This window comes from Spermophilus citellus, assembly GCF_964194105.1.
Source record: "Spermophilus citellus genome assembly, chromosome: 7".
NCBI lineage: Eukaryota > Metazoa > Chordata > Mammalia > Rodentia > Sciuridae > Spermophilus > Spermophilus citellus.
Genome location: NC_138188.1, coordinates 99360284 through 99385950, shown reverse-complemented (window position 1 = coordinate 99385950; position 25667 = coordinate 99360284). Strand labels below are relative to the sequence as shown.

The following is a 25667-nucleotide window of genomic DNA, read 5'->3' as shown; positions in this document are numbered from 1 at the left end:
CTTAGCAAACTACTAAGCATACTTAGTATGAAACTTATTAATTTTGTATATGAATATATTTTTCTGATATTTCCTTACTATATCACTTTTTTTGGCTTTTTTTCTTATATGTATGTATATTTTTTCTCCTACAAAATAGAAATCTTGCTATATACATTGTTCCCAAATGCCATGTTTTCCTTTCTTAAATGTGAAGGTTATAAATAAGTGGCCTGTGTGCTGCAACTAGCTAGCTCATAGAATGATGTATTTATTTACTGTCTGTAATATAATTTTAAATGATCTGAGCCAGATTTTTTAAAAGGAAGAAATTTCACACACACACACACACAAAAAAAATCCAGATTTTTCTGGCTCCTCTCGAACATTGGCGATCTGACAACTTTGGACCTGCATCCTTCCGTGGCACCAGTACTAGAACTGTGTAGCAGCTGCTCCCTTCAGACAAACCATGTTCTCTTCAGCTTGACAACTCCCCTGTCACCCCACATTTTATGCTACACGACTAGACTCATTTACTCTACCACCATGGCTAAGGCGACATTTGATTTCTCTTTTTTTGCTTGTGGTAGTTGTTTTACATTCCCTTGCTTTCCTTGCTTGTCTTATTGTTAAAGTTTCCAAAAATCTCCTTCCAATAATGAGTAGCATTGCAAAGGCTATCTATACACAATGATATTCACAAAAGCATTATCGAAAATGATGAAAATCAGAATATAGCCAATATATCCAAAAATAAGGGATTGTTCAAATATATTTTGATACATACATAGAAAGTATACTCTACAGGATTTAAAAATATATCTGGAAAGAATGTAGGTTACAGAACAATATATATAGCAAGAATTACAATTTTATAGGAGAAAAAATACACATATATATATATAAGAAAAAAGGCAAATAAAGTGATATAATAGGACAATATCATAAAATATATTCATATACATAAATACATACACAAAATTAATAAGTTTCAAGAGTAGCTTTCATAGGTCTCCTTCTGTCTGGCTTCCTTACTTCATTCTGACCTAATAGTTGTAACATATTCTGAAGCTATTTTTCAATTCTCTGGCCCAAACTGGTTATCCTTCTTGCCTTTATTCTTTAGAGTATACAATCAAGATTTCAGTAGTTGTTTTAAATGTTTTTTAAAAACATCCTTGCTTTCCCACATGCTAGACTGCTACCATGTCAAAGCAAGAGATCCATTTTCTGTAGATGGTTTGTTCTTTTAAAGCACCTTTTGATGACACCAAAAATATTCAAATCTTTTTAAAAACATCTTGGAACTGAAAAATTACTCATAAATATGCACTAACACAGACAGAGGCTCTTAGGGGCTGAAACTGAAATTCATCCTTACAAAGGCATCAACCTTGTGTCAACTGTAGGAAGCAAGACTCCCAGGTAAACATCATCTAAGCATTATGGAAATTCTTCTGATCCCAACACTTAGCACAATGTCTGGCAGATAGGAAAGCTCAAAAAAAAAAAAATACTTGTTCAATAAAATTCGAATAAATTCACACTCCCACCAAGGAATAATTAACCTGCATATCAAAAAAGTCACTTGTCTTTTAAATAAAAACCAAACAATAAAGTTAGGATTTTACTGATTAGCTCTTTACACTTCAGTGTAGTTGCTTCAGAGTTAATAATACCATAATTTTTCCTAGGGAAAAAAATGTTTATGTGTGTGGTTTTGTGCATGTGTGAGTTTAGGAAAAAGCAGAAAGGAATAAGAGGTGTTCTTTTCAAGGAAGGAAGAGTTGTGAAAACTCCAGCTCTTACTGTACCTCTTCCTCCCAGAAGCACTAGCCTCACTGTGATTTCATTGTCTTGACCAACTTGCTCAACTTCTGGAAGCATTCTTCACCTTAGAGCTCCATATCCTCGGTTTTCATGATTCTCTTGCTATATTCTTAAAATCTATGGGCAGTTTTTTGGATCACCTCTCTGGAGACTGAGTATCTCGTTCTGACCTCTAGACCCTGGTACTTTCCTGAAGTAGACTGAACATTTCCAACTGGATGTTCCATGTAGGTCACCTCTTTTAAGTATTCCAGAAGGTAATCAAATTGATCTCAAATGCACTTTGTGCTTTCTGATCCCCATGTTTCAATTCATTCTGTACCCCTTGCCTAAAGCCTATCGCTTCCATTTCTAAATGTTGGAATTTTTCCTATATTCCAGCGTCCATCAAACACTGCTTTCTTTAGGTAACTCTTTTCAGTGTCCATCATCAAATAGTATTCCTCAAGTCACTGTATCAATGAAATCAGAACTTTATTAGTAACCTTTATGGCATTCATTTTATTACATTATGTTGTAGTTACATGGTATTTATTTTCTCCCATATTCCAAATACTAGATTTATGGCATCATACTTATTTGGAGGAGGGGCTACATTCTAGAGCTTCTGTCCTAGAAGCATCCTTTGCCCAGAGTAGGTGGTCATTAAATATATATTGAATTGAACTGGGTTTATGTTTTGATGGTTGTGCATGCATTATGATTTGAGAGTGCAAAACATCCACATGCTCCAAGTATCTCTCCTACTTTACAGTCCATAATATCTTGCTTTGGATACTTTTTCTTCTGTAGATGTAGGGATTTTCTACAAAATTGGGTCTTTTTGTTCCCTAGAAGGTAAACTATTGGCTGGGCAATATATGGGTTCTGCTACCTTCTAAGATCCAGTCATTATCCCTTAAGAGGAAGCAAAAACTTAAAAAAAAAATAAAATAAAAGGCTGGAAATCGAGTTATGCTCTCAAGAGGGAGAAAAGGATCATGAAAGAGTTAGAGTGATGCATAGGAGCTTGGGCTGTGCCACTCACTTCCATGTGCCCTAACTTTTCTCATCTGTAAAACTGAATGATAATAATAATAATTTCTACCTTGTAAAGATGTTATGAGGACTAACTAAGTAGGTTTAAAAGTACTTTGAATAATATGGTCAGTTATTATTAAGTATTTTATATATGATATACATATATAGGATATAGAGTATATATGTGCTAATATATACTTAATATATAATGCATGCATAAACACATATATGTTTATTTAATAATGGTTTGGGTTGTTATTTCACCAATGAACCTAATGGCAGATTCCAAAGAAACTCCTTGGTAATCCAGAGACCCTAAATGTTGGGATAGGGAGTGTAAAAGAGAAGAGCTCAAGCATTATCAGACAGACCTAGTTTGAAGCACAGATCTGCCATCTCTTAACTATGTACTTTGTGGAAGTTACTTCACCTGTCAGAGCCTCAGCTTCTTCATCTGTAAAACAGAAGAACACCTGTCTTTTACTTTTGTTTTGATTAAATGAGCTTCTATTCTCTGTATCTGTTCTAAGACTGGACCTCTTTTTTTGGTGATTCCTGTCCTTTTCCTGAACTTCACATTTCTTTTCTCAACAAATTAGATTTTAGACTTTTTGTTCTGAACAAACTTAGAAGAAACTACTGGCACTGTTTCAGAAAAAAAAATGGTAGCAGTACCAGCTACTAATTTCAAATTATTAATAATTTAATATAATAGTGAAATGTTAAAATATGTACCAATTAATATGCACCAAGCCTAATGGAGAACAAATATTCACCAAACTGTAGCTAAATCCTTAATCTAGAACAAACTTCCCAGTCAGATCAGATTGTTTTTAATCAAACGTCTTCTATCTTTGGAAATCATTAACTATACTAATCCACAAGTTTTACAGTTGGTCACTTTTTAAAGTACAAGAAATTAGGTTTTTATTGAAAACAAAAAGTCCTTTGTACTTAGTCCTATTTGAAGGAATATTTGGTGGTTTGAGGAAAAGGAGAAACAAAGCATTAAAAAAAAAAAGCAGTCTTGAAAATATCTACAAACTTCAGGACATTTGGATCTGAAAGAAAAAGTACCCTGTAACATACCTTCTCAGTTTAGCTGTGTTCTTGTAGTGCTGTGATGTGGCACTTAATGCTCTAGGGGACCCAGAGCAAGTGTTACAAATGCAACCAAAAGTCTCATGAAAATGAGCCTCTTAATAGCGTGTGAGCTGGTCTGCAATGGCCTCAGGAAATCCCCCCAGCTATTCACGTCCTTTTTATTCACTACATTCTGTGACTCAAAGGGAAACTTCACTTCACCTCCTTGACCAGAATTGAACAGACATTGATTTGGTTACCTTGTGCTTTATTTATTCATTTATTAGTCTTCGTCATTTGTATTCCACAAGAAAAAAAGAATGTATATTTCCTTTGCATTATTTTAAGTTTAAGAATGTGAAAATTTGTGTCTAGTGAAAAGTACATATTTATGTAATTTTTTGAGTAGCTTATTTTAACTTAAAATATTTTCCATCAAAATTATAATACATGGAGCCTCGTCTTCACCATCATCGTGCAGAATGACGCTACTTGACACATTAACTGAATTTCTAAAAATGGCGCATGTAAAGTGAGTCTTTTAAAAGAGAATCATGTTTTCCATTCACTTCTATAATTAGTCAGGTTAAGTGTCACATGGGAAAAATAAGTGGCCCAATGCATAATTTTTTAAAAAATTAAGAATTGCAACTTTCACCTCAGTGATAATGATGCATTTATCTATGGACATTTTATGTGCATTAATTGCCCCCAAGAAAAGCCAATAAGAAATGAATCCAATTAAACAGCAGATAGTTTGGAAGCAAATGCTAGATAGAAACCACTATATTAGAGGCAGTGGAAAATCCAGAGACATGTTAAGCCAGGGTTTATCCTCCCAGTTAGGGATGCACAGCCAAAAAGGTGGAATTTTATACACAATTGAAGATTCAAAAAAACAGTTTAAGATATTCAGATATATTCTTTGCACAATTGCTTTAGAGATTTATTTTAAAATATACCACACAGAGCTGCATGCAGTGGCGCATGTCTGTAATCCCAGTGGCTCCAGAGCAAAAAAAAAAAAAAAAAAGTTCAAGGCCAGCCTCAGCAACTTAGCCAGTCCTAAGCAACTTAGTGAAACTGTCTCAAAAAAAAAAAAAAAAAAAAAAGAAATAACAAAAAGCTCAGTGGTAAAGTGCCCTAGGTTCCATCCCTAGTACCAAAAATATGTGTGTGTGTATTTTATATATGTATATATATATATATGTGTGTGTGTGTGTATGTATGTGTGTGTGTGTGTGTATATATATATATATATATATATATATATATATATATATATATATATATCACAATTTCCCTTCATATACAGGACGAAGTAGGTACCATGTATTCTTATGACTACCTAAATAGCAGTAACACATGAGCTCTTCACCTAAACTCAACTCACAGATTTGTTTAAACAAAGTTTGAGCATTTCAAGCAATAATACTTTGCTTTGTGGCAGAGGACATATTCCTGGTCCTTTAAATATTGAATACCCAATAGATTTGCAACAAATTTTCTTTTGGGAATACTTGTTGAACTAATTGGCATTTCTAAGTAGATCTTATGGAATTAAGGGAGCAAGGAATGAACTCTAAAGATTTTTTTTACCTCCTTAGTACCAGCTTTTGGTGCCATCATTTCTTTAGTTTTTAAATATTGAATTCATTCTTACTTAGGGAATCTGTTCAAAGTCAAGTCAATGGCCAAAATAGAGCCATAGGAAGCTCTGCAACAGTGTCTATTGAATGTGTAATTTATCATGATCGAAATAGAGATTATATAGGAACTTAAAGGAAATAACAACTTTAGCACCACCTTACTTATAATCTAGCAAAAAAAATTATATATGTTTAGTGGTATACTATCGAGTTATGTGTGATTTACAAGTCTGAAAGTATGTAAGCTACCATATCCAACATATTTATACATACCTTTACTCTCCTACCAAAGAGTAAAGAGTAAATAATAAAAACGTCAGTAACACCAAGCTAGTGGAGTCCTTAGTTTATAAAGCATTTTGGATACTTCATCCATTTTGATCCTCAGAACAACTTGTAAGATTGGTTAGGTACATTTTATACACATTTTACAAATTACAAAAAATCTATGAAATTTAAAAGGACAGATGACTTACTTAAGGACATAGAGCTCTTAAAAGGTGCAGCTGCTTCTCCTGATGCACATATTGTAACTGGCTCAGCAGAAACAGCCATCAGAATCTTTGCCTTACCCCAACCTCCTACAAGGCACAGAGAAGGTACCAAAATGTGATGTGTAGATTTAATCTTTCTTCAGTGGAAAGAAGAGCCCTTGAGCCAAAAGGGATACACACTACAATTTCATGCAAAAAGGAAAAAAGATGGTCAATTATTTTGTATGAGATTCCCCATGCCCTTTGCTTACATAGAACCCTTAATAAATACTATGAATTTTCTTACTCCGAGATTGGAGAAAATCCTGATGATTTTCCATGAAAATCACAGTTGCATCTATCTGGCACCAGAGTTCTTTTCAGCCTGCTAAGAATGTGGACTTTAGAACCTAAAAAGGTCTCAATCCTGATTTGAACAGTCCTCTTGCTTACCAGGATTTATATCTTTTCCATTGAAAGTTATGTGAATATACTCAGTTGTCATTGAGCTACCTTCCTGGAGCTTTTTTAAAATTTTTTTTGGTAGCTTTAGATGGACAGAATGCCTTTATTTTGTTTATTTCTATGTGGTGATAAGGATTGAGCCCAGTGCCTCACACATGCCAGGCAAGTCCTGAGCTATAGCCCCAGCCTCTTTCCTGGAGCTTTTTACAAACTTAAGAATGTGGTGTGAAAATGAGAGAGATCATGAGCCACTTTACAAAACTCAATGTCAATGGGAATTGATAAAGAATTGTAGTTCTGAATCCCAAAAGCCACAGAGTTTCTTCAGTGGCATGGAATTCAAAGCTGTCACTAAATTCTGCTACCACAAGAATAGAAAGGTAGAGTTTCATATCAAGAGATTCAGTACTTGGTTCTAGAGACTAATAGTGTCAATGGGTCTTCCATTCAATATCACATCCTTTAAATGTCTTAGATTTCCAGGTTTACAAGTACTGGACATGAGAAGCCTGTTGATTTTTTTACTAGTTACTGCGAAATATCAAAGAGATGTCCCTAATGCCATGGTCCTAAGACACTTGCAATCCAAACTGATGTTTCTTCCATATTTATTATTATCACTATTATTATTACTATTATTTCCATCTTGTAGATGAGGAGACAAACAGACTAAGAACATGACCTAAAGTAACGTAGCTGGCATCAGAGCCACAGTTATGCTGGCAGATGATCTCACTCATGGTCCAACATGTTTTTTCACTAACCTTGCTGAGCCTCGCGGATTTGCCCTGATTCTCAGCTGAGCTTTAGAATCACCTGAAGGGCTTGTTAAAATACAGGCAATCAGATATCACCCTCTGAGATCTGATTCATTATGTATGGAGTAAGATAAAAAAAAATGTACATTTCTAACAAGTTTCTAGGTAATATTGATGCTGCTGGTCCATGGAGCACTGTTTGAGGAGCACTGTCCTTAAACATCATATGGAATAACTGAGTGGAAATGACATGAAGGCAAAATGGTCTTATGAAGGAAGTTTGTTTTGCAGATGCTACCTCAGGCTGCTCATTTTCCCATTTCTGACCTCCATTAAGAAAGAAAACTAGTGTACAGTGAAGAGCTAACAATAAAAAACCTCAGTGTTTTGAATGAGTTCAGATCTTTCGGCATTTAAGAATTGGGCACTGACAGAGAAATGCAAATCAAAACCACCCTAAGATATCATCTCACTCCAGTAAGATTGGCAGCCATTAAGAAGTCAAACAACAACAAGTGCTGGCGAGGATGTGGGGAAAAGGGTACACTTGTACATTGTTGGTGGGACTGCAAATTGGTGCAACCAATTTGGAAAGCAGTATGGAGATTTCTTGGAAAGCTGGGAATGGAACCACCATTTGATCCAGCTATTCCCCTTCTGGGTCTATTCCCTAAAGACCTAAAAACAGCATGCTACAGGGCCACTGCTACATCGATGTTCATAGCAGCACAATTCACAATAGCAAGACTGTGGAACAAACCTAGATGCCCTTCAATAGACGAATGGATTAAAAAAAATGTGGCATTTATACACAATGGAGTATTACTCTGCATTAAAAAATGACAAAATTATAGAATTTGGAGGGAAATGGATGGCATTAGAGCAGATTATGCTAAGTGAAGCTAGCCAATCCCTAAAAAACAAATGCCAAATGTCCTCTTTGATATAAGGAGAGTAACTAAGAACAGAATAGGGAAGAAGAGCATGAGAAGATGACTAACATTAAACAGGGATGAGAGGTGGGAGGGACAGGGAGAGAGAAGGGAAATTGCTTGGAAATGGAAGGAGACCCTCAGGGTTATACAAAATTATATACAAGAGGAAGTGAGGGGAAAGGGAAAAATAATACAAGGGGGAGAAATGAATTACAGTAGAGGGGGTAGAGAGAGAAGAGGGGAGAGGAGGGGAGGGGAGAGGGGATAGTAGAGGATAGGAAAGGCAGCAGAATACAACAGACACTAGTATGGCAATATGTAAATCAGTGGAAGTGTAACTGATGTGACTCTGCAATCTGTATACGGGGTAAAAATGGGAGTTCATAACCCACTTGAATCAAAGTGTGAAATATGATATATCAAGAACTATGTAATGTTTTGAACAACCAATAAAAAATTAAAAAAAAAAAGAATTGGGCACTGAAACCCTTCAGTTTGCTTCTAATTAGAACTATTTTTGCAGGGTAACTGGGAGATATGATTGCCCACCACCCCCAGTGAAAAGCTGCTATAAAACTGGATGTGGGCACATGTTATTAGATGAATGTACAGGCAACTGATCCATTAACCAACGATCTTCAAGTGGATTACATTCCTGTCAACCTAGAAAGAAGTTCTTAGTGGAAAAGGGAAAGACTCACCCTTTACTTAACAACTTGGCACTATTTTTCTGAAGATTGGTAAGGGTCTGGTATCACAAACTCAGTTTCAACCAACAAAGTGATGTATCTGATCTGCTAAAGTAAAAATTTTTTTATGAAGAGGTAAGAAATATTCAACTGTGTTGAAAGATAATATCCAGATCAGGTAGCTGATTGTTCCTGTGTTAATTTCCTATGGCCATTATAATAAATTACCACATACAAGGTGCTTTCTTAAAATGCAGAATTCTCATGTGGTTCTGAAGGCCAGAAGCCTGAAATCAGTTTCACTGTACTCAAGTCAATGTATCGACTAGATTGTTTCCTTTTGGAGGCTCTGGCAAACAATCTGTTTTCTTGCCTTTATTTTCCAGAAGCCCCTCCGGTACTTGGCTCATAGCACCTTCCTTGAAGTAGTCCAACCTCTTGTTTCTATGAGCACACCTCCAACTGACTCTGATCCTCCTTCTGCCTTCTTATAAAAACTCATGATTACATATAGAGTCTATCTAGGAAATCCAGATAATCTTCCCATTTGAATAGTGTTAATTTAATCATATTCACAAGACACCTTTGCCAAAGGAGGTAAAGGGGTTAGGGATAACAAATAGCTCTGGGGACTGGGACATGGATACATTTTGAAGGGTTATTCTGCCTACCACAGTTCATCTATGGTATGTTTATCAAACTACATTAGGAATATGGTCCTTCTTCTTTAGCACCACAGTTAAGAGGTCCTTTAATAAAATTTATCCAAAAGGGTGGGGGTTGGGGTAGTCAGGATTATGCAAAGCAAGAATGTGAAAGCCATTTGCAAAGTATGGGTGGGAAGAGTGAACTAATTTCAGTATCAGGACTTCTACCTAGTTTTTTGACTTTAAGCTTATGAGATAAAATATCTACCACTTGGGTCTTCTCTCTAAATTGAAAGAATCAGAAAATCTCCTAAACCTTTTGCTTCTATAAAATTTACAAGGCTGTAGATGGCATTTTAAAACCAAGAGCTTACTTACATCTCTAATATTCAGAATAAATCTTGTCCACTTTTCTTTTGAATTAAAAAAAATCACTTAAATTTTAAGTTTAGAATGTATTATCCAAGCACTTCTTATTGTAAAAATAATGGTGAGGCTGTGAACATAAACAACACAAGCACTTTTTACTATCTACTTCTTAAATATCCTACCAAATTATATTCTTTAATCACCAAATCATTAGTCATATGATAATATGTATACCCCTTTTGCATATTGGAAAATTGAGGCACAGAAAGAAAAATTGCATGTGTATATGTAGAACTAAGAAAATTAATATTTGTTGGCTTCAACCTTTCTGGGATATCATCTACCACCACAGGCAGGTGTGATACTGGACAGTATATTAAATATGCCAAGCAAAAATGGGAAGACCTTGTCCCCAAAGAGCTCAGTCTCAAGGCTCATTCTCAAACTACAGGACATACACCAAATGACTGCTGTCATCATTAATGGGGTCAAAGTAGTGGGAAAGGATTTTATTTATTTATTTTGGATTGTTCTCAGATAAGGGCATGGAATTTGACCATTGATTCTCAGAAGGAAATAGGACTAGTTTGACACAAATCTCTCAATACTATTAGGCTCGTCCATAAACACCTCTTAAATGACATAAACACAGCTTTTAAATGACAGAGGGCAACAAAAAATACTCTGGAGGAAGTTTATAGGAAGAAAGGGCTATGAGAGCTAAACCAGAAAAGGTGCTTGAAAGTAAATCAAATCATGGCATATATTGAATTATGGCATTTATTATTATGTGTAGAATATGCATGGAATTTTCAGCTAAAAGTTGAGGAAGTAAAGGTCTAGAAACTGTCGTGCATAGTAAATAAATTAATCCTGTGTTCTTTTGTTTTGCATACTTCCTATGTTTGGTGACTTGTTCATAAAAATGTAGGATAGTAAAACATGCTCTGTCATGGGCACATCTATTTGTTCACATAATTAGCATGCATGCCTCCGCAAGGATTTCTTCGGTATGATGTAGACACAGTATTTCTTGGACCAAGGATTCTTTGGGAGAAGGAGAGGAGTTGTGCCTGTTTATGACTGTCAAACTTTCCTAAGCTTATTAAATTAAGGTCCTTTATCCTTTCTTCTATAATTTGAAGATTATTCTAGTAATATGTTTGGAGATGAAAAAACCTGCCAAATAAGTCAGGGTCTAATAACTGGATTAATAACTATTCTAACACCCATGAGTTCTGCATGCTATGCCACTCAGGAACTAGTCTTCCTTTCTACTCTAAAAGATCAGAGTTTTTACTGATGTTTTTTTATTCTTGGAACTACATTGTATAAAAAAAAAATCGGTTTAAGTAGGTCATCAATTCTTGAAATATCTGTCCATAAGAAAATATGTATCTTTGATTGGAATCCTATCACCAAGGAAATGGTTTAAATATCTGTTTATTTCAATGCCAAACAAAAATCTTAGCCTCAACTAGTTATCTTTATTTTGCAATGACTTTAATCCTTTTGCCCATTCACTCATTTATTACGTGGCTACTGTACACTAATCGTTTAGGGGGAAAAACACCCTAAATGATTATGCAGACCTTAAATATGTTTATGTGTGTTCATATGCTTTTTTAAAGAGCACATGTGTGATGTGAAGTGAAGAATAGCATAGTCGGGGGAAAAATTAAAGAGACACGATGTAATTATCCGAACTGGAATTAAGCCAATTAATAACCCATGTGCTAACACTGCCCTCAAAGTGCTGCAAATGCTGTCAGATATTTAAATGTCCTGGGTGGTCTTGGTCAGCAATCTTTGCCTCATCCATTTTCAACACCATTCAGGGACATGGCTCACCTGGCTTCTGAAGAAGGGCCACACCTAAAGTAAACTACAGAAGAGGTACAGATTATATAATTCAAGCACTAGGCTCTCACAAGTGATTACACATGAATTTTTACTAATTTCTTATGAAATCCAAATACTGGTGTTTTATTCATTTGCTCATTCCTTTATGACACACATTTAAGGAATATCTACTATGTGCCAATATAGCACCATGCCTGAATATGCAGGATATAGAGTCAGATTGTTTTCATTTAAACCCCCAGCTCCATGCTCACTAGCTGAGTCATCTTGAGCAAGTTTCATAACCTTTCTAGACCTCAGTTTCCTTTTCTATGAAATGGGGGTATTGGATTGTGACATAAATGTAGGATTAAAAAATGCAAAACACTTTGTACACTGATTAATACAAATCAAGTGTTCAGTAATATACTGGCTGTTGGCTATTGTTGTTATTATGAGCCAGTAAATATTCTCAAATTTGTGAACAAAAAGATAATACAACCTTCAGATGATTTAAGAACCTATAAGTTTAGTGTCTAGAAACTTGGGGTCCTAAACTTTATAATCTCTCTGTAAGACCTTTCTAATAGAAATCTGTATACTGAATCCTTGATTTACTATATATATGTTTTTTTCCTTGAGTAGCGCTCTTTGAATGTAATGCACTCAGCACATCCATAATTTGCAATTTTGTTCATTTACATTCTCATGTTATGATTTCCTTATATGTAATACTAGCCATATACTTTACATATGTTAGCTCATGTCATCCTCAAAACTACTTATGGGACCAACACTATCACCTTTAGAGACAGGGAAACTGAGGCTCTGAAAGTAGCTGTGACTTAGGCAATTTTGTTGTTCCAAGTTCATGCCCTCTTTAATCAGTTCACCAGCGTGCATTTGTAAACATTTCTCTGCTTTGGGCTGTGTCCCAGCAGGTGTACTTTTGGACTTGCTGGAGGATCTGTCAATGTCCTAAATCACTGCTTTCTCTCCCCAACTTCCAAATTGATTGAAATGGACCATGTGTTATAGGCATGTTACAGCAGCCATTGTTATAGAAGTTGGTCGGTAGATAAACTGAATTACTTTGGCTATGACTTCTCTCAGATTACTTGCCTTTGAATGGGCTCCCAGATGCCTGACAGTTCTTTCAGTTTTCTTCTTTCACCCGAAGTAGCAACGTTGTTGCTGAAGCATGACTGACAGATAGTTTTTGCTTTTACATACACCATGATTCTTGTTTTAGGACAAGAGGCTTAATCTTTCCAATAGCATCTGATGGCACTGTTCTTTTCATAAGCACTTCTTTCCTTCTTTAAGAAAACACACCCTCAATTATCTGTTGTGAAAAGGAAGCTCCTCACTGAATGTGATCATATATGTCCCCAAAAAGATACCATCAAATTCATGGGTAGATAATATAATTTCCCTTTTCTATTTTAGTAGCTCATTTTCAATTGAAATCTATCAGGAAAGTTGCCCATGGCTAATCTTCCAGGTAGAAAATTTCATCAGTGACTTAAAACTGCATCATAAACTGAAATATTCAATCTCTTTCACCCACAGTGTGCCTATATTTTAGAAATGTGTTGTATGAGAAAGCCACGTCTTCTTATATGGTAATGTGTGTGTATGTGTATACATATTTGTATACATACACACAATATATATATTGTGTGTATGTGTGTGTATATATATATATATACACATATATATATTCTTCATAGATCAATCCATTCACTGGCCTTTCTCTTGGAACATGGCACAAGCTAGACTTGGTTGAGAAGGGACCTCTATAATGTTATATTTTTCTGCTTTTCACTGAGAATGAATTAAGCACTTAAATCCCTTACCCTTAGCATTCAAAATGGACTCCCAAAATTATTCTACTTGGTTATTTAGACATTTTGAAAAAAAAAATTGAGGTTTGTGTGCGAGTCATATAGACTTAGAAATCTTCTTGTTCTGGAGACAAGGGTAATTTCTATACCTATTGGGCCAGAATCTTTAAAGAATACTAGAAATTGGCTGGTACGTGAAAGAGCCTGTTGGGCTCCTAGAGTCCTGGGTTCCAGTATTGACATTGCTATTGCCTTTGTGATGTATTGCTCTCAGTCTGTGGGCCTCAGTTTCCTCATCTGCCAGATTAAAGGCTGGAGAGACTGATCTCCAGGGCTTTTTCTAGCGCTGTATTCTCTGGGTCTGCAAATCGCCTTCAGTGTCTGCCATAGTCTGCCTTGCCAGCTCTGTTTGTCACAAAGATTAATCCATTTTAACTGTACCTTGGAGTGCACCCGGGAGAGGAGGATGGATGGATTGTTTTGCACCTATTATTGCATCAGAACTTTTGCCTTTTTAGACACAATCATGCCGTGCCTAAAATCTGTCTGCCTGTTTGCCCACTGACTTTGTCTGTGCTGATCTTTTGCCATGGTGCCTCTTTTTCCAGCATCCATCTCCCTCCAAGATCTAGATTCGGCATCCGACTGTACCTGTCTTGTTCTCTGCAGCATCTGTCTGCTACACTCCTAGACCATCGTTAATAAACTTTCACACATTACACGCAACCCCCTAATATGTTGGCACCTGCACATAAACATCTACGGTTCATAAAACTAGGGGAGAAAACTCCATTTTTTAAAAAAGACCTCTATCTAGTGCCATTTGTATTTGCACTTTTTGTTTAGTTGTAAGTTTTAATAGTTCCCCCTTTGAGGATTTGTCAGTAGGAGCAGTATTGCTTATCAGAACACACCAACAGTCTTTTTGTAATATTCGCTTTTCCCCTTTGGTTCAGCCGAGCCTGCTGACAGATCATTCAAATTCAATTGTTTTATGTCTAAGCCGAACAGCTAATTAAAGTAGGGATGATTAACCTGACTGGCAGTGTCGCTCTCCCTCTCGCGCTCGCTCTCTCTCCCTCTCCCTTTCTCTCTCTCCCTCCCTCCTGTTCCAATCAGTCTTTTTCTCACTCTCTCTCTCTCTCTCTCTCTCCTTCCGTGTCTCTCTCTCTCCCTCTCTTTCTCTCTTTCTCTCTCCCTCTCTCTCTCCCTCCCTCTCTCTCCTCTCCCCCCTCTCTTCCTCTCTCTCAGTCTCTCCCTCCCTCGGTTGGTCTCTCTCTCTCTCTCTCTCTCTCTCTCTCTCTCTCTCTCTCTCTCTCTCTCTCTCTCTCTCCCTCTCTCTCTCTCTGTCTCTTGCTCTACTGTTTTTTTTTTCCTCTCTCTCTCCTAAACGTGGTCTGCTTGCTGATGGCAGAATGGCACTCGGAGATTTGTGCATTGTGTCTGGTTTCCTACGGGCAGGCTGACCCAGTGCCTCCAGGGACTTATCAATAGACCACTCAGAAGAGACACAGACAGGAGAGAGGAGGAGGGGTGGGGGGAGAGAGAGAGAATCAATATCAAGAATAGAAGGAGCTCCGAAGCCATTTTTTTTTTAAAGAAGTATCGGGACTTGGGAGAGGGTGACAAAGAAGGTTTTTCAAAGAGGCAGTGGAGGAGGTTCTAATAAATTTGGAAGGAAACAGTTCCCTGTCTTGGGAAAAGGAGAACTCCTGACTGATTAGCATTCACACCAGGTATGAGATGTTCGCTACCCCTTATCACTGTGTCGCAACCGAGATGGAAAAGCCTTTTTTTTTTTTTTTTTTTTTTTTTTTTAGGAGACTGAGAGAGCATGTATTTTGCTGTGTTTGTTGTTGGGGGGTAAGAGGGGCGGCGTGAGAAGCTGTGGGCATTTGTGTATGGGAGCAGAAAGAATGGAAGCAGTACAACGGGGGGTGGGAAAGAGTATGGAGTATGTTACTGTCTTCCCTGTCTTTGTGCACCCCTGGGGGGTTACCCAAGTTCATTTCTAGCAGGTGGATTTAGACGGGAGTTACTTAACGCTTGACCGCCAGTTTTGAAAAAAAGAAAAAGAGAAAAAAAAAACGCTGCTTCCTATGTCTATTAAAGGAAGCTCCAATTTCTCTCTCTCTCTCTCTCTCTCTCTCTCTCTCTCTCTCTCTCTCTCTTCTCTCTCTCTCTCTCTCTCTCTCTCTCTCTCTCTCTCTCTCTCTCTCTCTCTCTCTCCCCCTCTCTCTCTGCCCCCCCATCCCTCTTCCCCTCTCTCCCTCTCCCTCTCTCTTCTTTTTTTCCTCTTCTAACCAGACAGCGGGAGGGTTCCTGGCTCCTAGCCAGCCCAAAAGCCTCTAAGTGTTTTGCACTTGTTTCAAGGGAGTAGCTGCCCGGGGATTTTTCAGCATTTTCACTAGAGAACAAAGAGTTCTTTACAAAGGGAAAGGGGGGGGGGAGTGAGCTTAATGTCTGATATATGTTTTTCTATTTTTATTAGTTTTTCGCTTAAAAAGAAAGAGACAGGAACAGAACATTCACTCTATAAAGACACAAAGACATTCAAAAGAAATCCAGTTATCTTTTCTCCCCATCACCCCAATATGTATACATGAAAATTAAAAGGAAAAAGACTAAGTTGGATGTGTTGCTCTTTTCTCCTCTTTTAATCTTTCTAAATCCAACTGTTCTTATGCTCACTCTGTGCTATTTTTTTTTTTCTACTTACAATAAAAGTTGTTCAGGATGCATCTTCTCTTATCATCTCTTTACCATTTCGGGGGTCCCAAAAATCTTGTGGAGAAAAGAACAAGAGTCCATTGAACAATCAATTTAGTGGTGAGAACACCTTCTACTTTTGCCACTTGGGTAAAAAGTTAATTATGGAATTTGGGCTCCCAAAATGCCAATGGGGTACATTAGTTCATTCGATCTCACAAGTTTTTGCATCCATCTGTTTAAAAGGTACCACTTGTGTCACTTGTCAGTTATTAAGAATAGGTAGTAAGGGAGCGGATATTTGTGTTTTATTTTTGTTTCTATTACGTAAATGACAAAACCCCCAGAGAGATTACTTACCCCATCTATGATATACTAGTTCAAGCAAAATATAGTCTAGACGGAGATTTTTTTTAACAATTCTGATTGCCACGTAGCTTTGTGTTCTCTGATTTTTTGCCTATGCATGTATATTCTTACTATGAATTTTGTATTTGTAGCAAACATTCCAGAATGTTTATCATTTTAAAATTAATATTTCAACAAAAGAAAAAAGAAATCAAGATGTAAACTATGTGTAAAATATAGTAAGCAATTTTATCTTTTGTACCAACTGTACATTTATATTTTTATACTAATATCCTTGAATTATAAACCTAAGGAAATGTTTTCTTTCTAAAAGTTCTCTTAATGCATTTTGTATTTTGATTGTCATTTGGAAATCTTTTTAAGGTACATAACAGACACTAAACTGAGCAAAGGGAAAAAAACCACAAGTACCACAAAAATGCTTAAATATATATTATGTGCAGTACCTAACTGCAGATAACTATTTTGCTAAGTGGAAAACAGCTACAACAATTCCTTCAAGAGTCAGAAACTCTTTTCTTTCTTTTTTTTCCTCTCTATTCACTGAAAATATATTCTATTCCTATCCCTGGAGAAGAAAACTATTAGAAGAAACTATAGGGTATATGTTTTTCCATATATATGAAATGCATTTGTACCTATCTGGGTAGAGGGTAATTCCTCACCAGGAAACCCTTCTGGTTGGGAGGTGTGAATGCCTAATGTTTAAAGTAACTTGATAAGAAGGAGTCCTTTCGGAAATCTTACCATGTATGTGTTGCCTCAGTAATGACCCTCAAAGAAAAAACAAGTACTAGGTGGTCAGCATTAGCACTTGAACTCACTGAAAGATACTAGAAGTAGGGCAAGTTTTGGCAAATTCAAAATTTTCTAGAGGGGCTCACTTGTTATAATTTTACGTTTTCTTAAGGAAAATCCCTGTATTGTCTTTAGACTTATACATTTTTGTAGGATTTTTAATGCTTTTAATAGTGCTTAAGGAGCAAAAGCCCTTTTAAAAGGAAAGTCGTCAAAATAAAAAAACCTGGATCTTTAAAAAGTTTTATGTTGAAGGCAAGAGGGTTTTTTTCCCCCTTTTTAAATTTTTTTTCCCCTTGAACTCGTTTGTTGTGTGACTGTTGGTGCTTATATTTTTGGTTTTTGTTTTATTTTTTCCTCTTTTTTGCCTTTTTCTTTCTCTCCTTTCTTTCTTTTCTTTTCTTTTTTCTTTTTTTTTTTTTTTTGGTCTGTTTTTTATGTGACCAAGGGGGTTTTCAAAAGGGGTAGTGTGACCAGAAGAGGCTCTTACTGAGAGCTTGCAGTGGCTTCTCTTGATCCCAGCTCAGGCAGCTCCCATCAGCTAGTTGTACCGCCAAGAGTCCAGTGAAAGGTGATAGCTGTCATTCTGGGATTCTTCGTGGATCTGACCTGAGAGTAACACATTCACAGTCGAGGAGAAAAGGGGAAAAAAAATAGAGGAGGAGGAAAGAAAAGCTCTTTGAGCTGGAACACACTGGCCCTTTCTTCCTGGAGGCAATCCGCTCCAGTTCTTGGCGACATGTCCTGCACTATCAGATATCATATGACTTTTTATTTAGATTCTTTTTCGGAGAATGGCCTGTTAGGACTCTGTTTGTTTTCTTTTATTTAATTTCCTTCTCCCCTCACCGGCTAGTTTTGTGTATCTGTGTGTGTCAGAGAGTATGTGTGCGCGCATGCATATGTGTGTGCAATTTTTATCTTTGTTTTTGTTCTGTTGATCTGATGCTTTATTTAAGGACAAAGCTTTAATTATTTCAGAATGCTGGTTTAATCATTTGCCAAAAAGAAACCTCATTCTAGGCTTTTGGGGGGTTCATTTTTAAACACACCCATTAACACATGAGACTAGAGATCCTAAATGCTTGTTGGCCAGTCCTTGGCCCACTCCCTCACCTTAATTTAACCCTCCTCCTCCTCAGCATGCATAGCAGTGTAAGTTAGGAAACACCTGTGCTGAGTTAAGAGGGAAATAAAAGTAGAGGCAACTTCTTCAAATCTGTACTCCTAGTTTCACTTTAATAAACTTTTTTTTAATCCTTGATTTTTTTTTTTTTTTTTGGCACCCTCTGTTGAGCTTGAAAACATCAGAGATAGTGAACGATGTGTCTGTGGAGCTTTTGTGAGGCCAGCTGAGTACCCCTGGAAAGTAGAACAGGAGCTGAAATTCATTCAGAGACTTAAGAATTAAGTAAGAGATTTAAATAAGATCTGTGAGATCTGTGGGCCGTTCAGGGTTTGGTGATAGATGGTAAAATGGAATAGTTAAGGCTCTTAAAAAGGAAAAAGAGAAATTTCCAGACAGGAAATTCACAGGCATATCTGTTGTAATTAGTACTTTTAAAATATTACTTAATCAAATTTTGACTTTGTAGATCTCAAAATTTAACCAGTCGACATGTAATTGCCTTCCCCTCCATGCTTGCTATGAAAAAGAGATGAATTATACTGACAGTTATTACTGGCTTTCTCCTAAAATGTTGATGTATTTCTTTTTCGGTTTAGAAGAGTTCAAACTTTAATTAGCAGATAAAACCATAACTTCTCTAGGTGTACATATGGTTGCATATACATTATTCTTGTCTACACATGACATAATATAACCTGTTTTGTATCAAGATATATTTTTGTATAGCAACTTACAAGACTGCCTTGCGTTCTTTAAATCCATAGTTTTTAGTTTCTTGTTACTTTCTCTGAAATTATTTTTTGCAGACCTTAAATTTGTAATGCCTTATCATAGCCAGAGGTGAATTTTGTTAAAACTTGGAGGAAAATTTATTCCACCCCTTTAAGAGTACCAAAAAGGAAGGGAAAACTATTTTTCGTTCAACAAATAATTTTAGAAACCTTTCTCCCCCCCAACGGAAAACTCCAAAACAGCTTTGTCTCAGAATGTTAAACTTGGCATGGATAAGAAATGTGAGTTTTGCTTTGTTTGAGGAAATTTGTTTTTGAAACAACAATGTTATAAATATTTTTAAATTGCCTGTTGAGCATGCGCTGTCTCTGACTTTATTCATAGTTTTAAACACACACCAAAGTGCAGTCTTCTGAATGGCCACAGGTAAGGCTGTTGATTTGTATGATCTGTCTCTGAGGCACCTTCAGTAAGTCTACTCAGTTTTCCAGAAGGGAAAAAGACAAGAGCTGAGTTCAGACCTGGACACCCTACTAAATATCATAGAGCAAAAGTAAATTGCCCCATGAAGGCTTGCACTTTATACTTAGGGTAAGTACTATTCAACTTTCCTTTCTTAAAGGAGTTGCCTGCCTTAACTTTTCGGCTTATTACTAGCAGAGTAAATGAAGAAAAAATTTAACTCAATGAGGTATTTGACTGAAACAAAAAAATTTGCAGATTTTTAAGGGCATCTATTGTGCATAAATTTAGAGATACGAGAATTTGCCAGTGAAATGATAGCAGCTCTGTGCTTACAGAGCAAAGATGTGCTAGTCTGAACATGCCTGATCTCATCTGGAATCGAAAGCTAAATCTAGGTGGGCCTGTAATAACACCAGAAAAGGAACACATGTATCTTTTGTGCAAGCTTTTTTTTTTTTTTAGCCAGTCTTCCAAAGGGAATGACAAAGAAGTAGGTTCTCCTCTTGCTTAATAAGTAGTCTTACTTTACTTCTGCAGATATATATTTCCAATTGTTCATGGTTGTTTTGTCTACTTGTTGTCATCGTTGTTGAAGTATGTTCTTTCCTGTCAGTGATTGTTAACACTTTCCATTTTTCAGAATGCTTTATCGCCATTAACTCCGTTTGATGTTTCCTCACTTAGTTACCTTTCTGAGGTCTGCGATGACCCTCTCAGGCTTTGCAATTCTTATTGATTCTTGCCAGAATACACTTCTTCATTAGGTGTTTTGTTATAGTTATGGTGGAGATAATCTTGTTTTTCAGGTCTTTATAACTATCCAAACAAATTACCTTTTGAGGTAAAATTTCTCATAGTTATTCTTGACTCAGAACTGAACTTGTCTTGAAAAGGCTTTAAGAAAATCCAATTAACTGGGGTGTTTTTGAGCTCTAAATATTCTAATAAATGCAAATGAATTTTTTTTTACAAAATACTTATTGATATGCAATGCTCTTCTAATTTGTTTTTCTTTTCATGCTTTAAAACAGAACCTGAAAATTAAATGTATTTAAAAAATAGGAAAGGGAGGGGAGCAAGTCCTGCTAGTTTAATGCTGGTATTTTAAATTTCCAATTTGGAATAATTCAAAGTTTTAGTTTTTATTCAACACATCACCTTTCAATGTCAGTATTATTTTGCACAAATAGATAAATATCTTTTTTCAGGTATATGTATATATCATACATATAAACATGCACAGAGAAAGACACAAAGCCACTTTACATTTATATTAATTGTATTTTTACACAAAAATAAAGATTAGCAATAATGCAAAACTTTTGTTAATTTATTATATTTTTCTGTAATTTAAAAACCCAATAAACTATTGCTTATATTCCATTATTTAATGTAAATATTCTTACGAACATCTATATATTTATTCTAATAAGTCATCTTAATTTTTGAAGTATTTTCATATGTATTACACACTCCTGGATTTTACGCTGCTTTATCGACATTCAATTTTATTCAGACACAATTTGCTTTGTTTCGTATCTGTGAATGTATTAAGAAATTTTTTACTATTTTATTCTAGAAGAGCATGGCCATCTTTTTCTTTATATGACTTCTATATGTCTTCAGTATTCTGAAGAAGAAACTTCTTTTTAACCTGTGATCTCCTGGAAAGCTTTCAAACAAGTGGGAGAAGTAATTTTTACCTTGCTTCTCCCTGGTCTATTTGCCATTACTGTACCACCCACCAGCAATCCTAAAAAGAAACAACAGTAATAAGCATGATATGATAATTTTTCTGATCACAAAACCAGGAAATACCAAAGAAAATTGTGGCATATGTATGAAAATACCAAGAGCCTCTCCAGTAAGATCAGCTGTTTTTGTACATTTTTTTTTCTCCTGAATTTTGTTTGTGACTTTTTTGGCTTGCTGAAGCATATCCCCATAATCTTACAAAGCCACAGCAAATTCCAAGTGCCACAACAACACTGTGCAACCAGGGAGAGCCCAGAAGAGCTGATCCTGGGTGACTGCAGACTGCCCAAGCAGTAATACAAGGTAGGAGGAGTGATTAGGCTACTCTTCTTCCCTTTGCATCTTTCTTAGTCTGCTCAACCTGCCAGGTAGAAAGATTTTCTTTCTGAAGCTTTCCACTTCAACTGTCTGAGATATTTTCTTCAATAACCAATGACTCTCTGCTTCTTCCAAGGGATGGTACATATAGCAAAGCATCCTATTTTTCTTTTATGTTGAAACATGGAAAGCTTTGAGAATTGGGAAAAGCAAAGGAAAATGGGCTAAGGGCATCTGGAAAATATCCCAAATAGCATCAGGCTCATAGCTGTTTTTTTGTGGATGCTCAGGTATATTACTTTTCTCTTCTCATCAGGGCCTCTAAGTGGTTGAAAGTAGTGAATGGGATAACTATAGGGTACAAACTATGATCTAACTGATTCAGTAGATGGAGCTCTTCCCCCTAAGTCTGTGTTTAAATTAACGTCCCACTCTACTTTGTGGGCTCTCTGTTTTAAGGTGTGTCATACTACACATATAAAATCAAGACCCACATAGCTGGAGAAAGAGGTTTTCCTGACACTTTTCAAAAGACATGAAGCATTTGTTCTGCAGCACAAAACTGCAGGGGAGCAGTAAGGGTAGAGTGGGAAATGCAGTATACCTATCTAAATTTCTGCCTGTATTTGTTGATATTTTTCAGTGTGAAGTTAAATCTTAGCAGTTATCATAGAAGTGATGAGTACTGTAAACATAGAAAAATATACAGCACATAAAATGTTTGACTGTATGCGTGGCAAATCTTTCAGGCTATCTGAACTATGCAGATATTTTTCTATTTGACTCTGCATAGGAATCTTAATACCTTAATGCAATTGTTTCATCTAATTAGTTTAGAGAACCTGGCTGAAATGTTACAAATTCTGAATTGTGACAACGCTGTGGAGGGCAAAGCGGCTGTTAGTAAGGTGCCTTTCTAGAAGCCAAAATATTTTCAACAATCACTGAAATAAATTTCCAGCATCTGTTTGTGGAAAGAACTACTTGTTTATTTCTTTTTAAATTAATCATAATGAATAAATGCCACCAAATTTCTGTCAGCATTATATTATTTTTAATACCAATAGAATAAATACGATGGTGCCCTTCCCTGGTGCCAGGAGGGAAAATATATGATACTATATATGATAAATTATCTTCTTTAGTCTAGTGTCTTCTCACAGATACTACTAACTATCTATTGTTAAATCTTGATAAGATCATTTAGCCAAACTAGAACTGGTCTTGGCTTTAGTACCAAAAGAAATAGCATTTTTAAAGAACTTGGATTTCCTTTGCACACCACGTGTCTGAGTCCGATACAGTCCAGGAAAATAGAGAGGATGAGACGAAATTATTCCTAAGCAGCCGCCGTAGGCCAAACACTGAAACAGTGCCAACCTGGACCAATCAGGCCGCCTTCTCAGAAGATACATGCTTTTGTCGAACACTTACATGAAGATAAAGAGGGAGGAAGTCCTTGAAACTGCATATGAATGATTCTTCACTAATTTCAGTAAAGTCCGTGGTAATAAACTCAATGATTTTTATTCTTTTGTAAAGTAGAACATCTGAGTTTTCTTGGCCAGTGAAGGCTCTCTAAATGTTTTGCTCTCACATATTTTGAACAAAACTATCCTTTCGAATTTAAGCAAGTGAAAAACTTCTCACAGAGAGCAAAGAGTAAAATTGATGGAAACTCAAAATCAATTCCAAACCCATTTCTGGCATGATGAGAATAACATTTGTGCTGTGTTTAAAGCATTTTAAAACAAGAAAATGATAAAATGATCAATATACTTAAAGCCAAAAATAACCAGGAGAGAACAATCTGTAACCCATTCCTAGTCCTGAAATCCTACACTTTTGATTGAACATGAAAATAAACGAATGTATCTTTTATGAAGTGACATTGTATAGCATAAACAACAATGATGAGATGCCAAGCATTCAATTCTTTATTTAAGCTCTGTTTTCAGAGTTTAGCCAAAAAAAATTCATGGAGCTAAACTATTGTGCATTTACTTATTTGTATATGCTATGACCATAAAAAGAGCAAAGTTAGGGATATATAGATCGTTACAGTGAACTACATCGACACTTTACAATCTGTGTACTTTCCTTATTTAAATAAAAGGTTCTAATTTCGGCAAAAGAATATTTTAGAATAGATCAGAAAGTCAACAAATTGGTCAGTGTGGATTGAATTTGATATTTCTTTAAAACTATCTTGACTTCACTAATTTATTAAATTCAACACATAAATACAAATCATACCTATTTTATGCTTATTTTTTAATAGATTGCTTTGACATACTAAGTGGACACTAATAAATTTTTAACCTGTGGATTCAAGGTCAGTGAAATGGCCACTATCTAGCTTTACAAAAATCTTTCAAAACTTTAAGATTTTGTTCCAATGAATGATTTTCTACCAATTTTTCAGAGTCATCTGGCTGACTAGGTATTTGTTGATCAGATAAAATAAAATTGTCTAGATGAATAAATCCTAGCTGAAGAAATTAAAATGGCAACAAATTGCATAAGCACATTTAATTTTGTTGAACTAAGGTGCAGTAGCAATGATGATAATTCTAACAAGCACTGTGACGAATGTAACTACATTGAAGCATGTGTGATTACATCAGTAAGAGTGAACTCAGTAGGCAAGGTCAGAAGGGCACAACAGAGAAGCCATGACAGAGTAGGGACTAATGATTAGTTATTGGAGATGTTTAAAGCTTGTGGCTGGGTGCAAAATTAGCAGATATAGAAAAGAAGAGCCGATCAATTTTAAAAATTGATAGGAAAACTGTACTTTTTCTCTATAGGGTGTAATCAACTATAGAATCACTGTCACAGGAATTATAACAACATCATAAACTTTCATTGTTCGGTGTGATAATGCTTAAAATTCATATAAGTGTGTCTGTTATAGCAACTTATGCTATTGTTTGAAGTTGAAAAGCTCTGCTTTAAATGTCAACAAAGCAAATGTCAGCATCATAGAATCATAATCACTGCATCTTAAACCTTGAAATAGCCTTAGATATCTCAATATGGATGAGTGGATTAACCTGCTCTCCAGAAAAGAATATTGGAATATCTGGTACAGGACCATGTAAAATTTGAAACATATATTTTTTGTGTGTTTTATATAAATTTATATTTGGAAAACAGAATTTAAGAGAAATTTTTAATAAACAGAGAAAGTAAAGCTGTATAAATTTATCTGGACCAGTGGTGTTGTACATTGTTTTCTCTGAACCAGGAATTCAAAATAGGGAAAATTTATCGAAAGGTTTTATTTTGTCAAAAGTAGGATGGCTAACAGATTAAGAAATACAACCAGGCTTAAACCACTCACATTACCAATAAGAAAACTAAAACACAGAACTAAGTGACAAAACTTTAAGATAAGAAATTCAAAATTAGAAATAGAAGTCATTTTCTAACTGCAGTATATTCCTACACTATAAGGCTGACCCCAAAACAGATTTCTAGAACTAAGAACTAAATGATATTCCAGGAGTTACTGAAGAATAGAACAAAGGAACCAAATCTTAGGGTTCCTATTTCTGAATCAATAACCTCAGCTTAGATGGGGCAGAGGCAAGTTTGTGTGGTGGGTGTAAGGTGTTTTGGGGAATGATAGAAATTGCAGGGAGCTCTCTGCATTCCCTGGAGGCTCTCTGGAGTTCACACTGCTTCTCTGACTCCATATCCTTGTATCTCATTTCTTCTCCCAACCCCCCCCCCCACAAACAAGAAAGAAAGTAAGAAGAATAAGAAAGAAAAGAAATTGTAGTCAGAATTTTCTTTTG

General features: G+C 35.9%; 1 protein-coding gene across 4 annotated transcripts in view; it reads left to right on the top strand.

Moving 5' to 3' along the window:
* Positions 1-25667, top strand: part of ZBTB20 (zinc finger and BTB domain containing 20) — a gene marked incomplete at its 5' end in the record, with an annotated part of 843452 nt that overhangs the window by 692397 nt on the left and 125388 nt on the right. The window contains one exon of one of the 4 annotated variants that reach the window (XM_081300929.1): positions 15142-15325. The exons of the other annotated variants lie outside the window; for them this stretch is intronic. Of the gene's footprint in view, positions 1-15141; positions 15326-25667 lie in introns of those variants that run through there. 4 annotated transcript variants of the gene reach the window in all.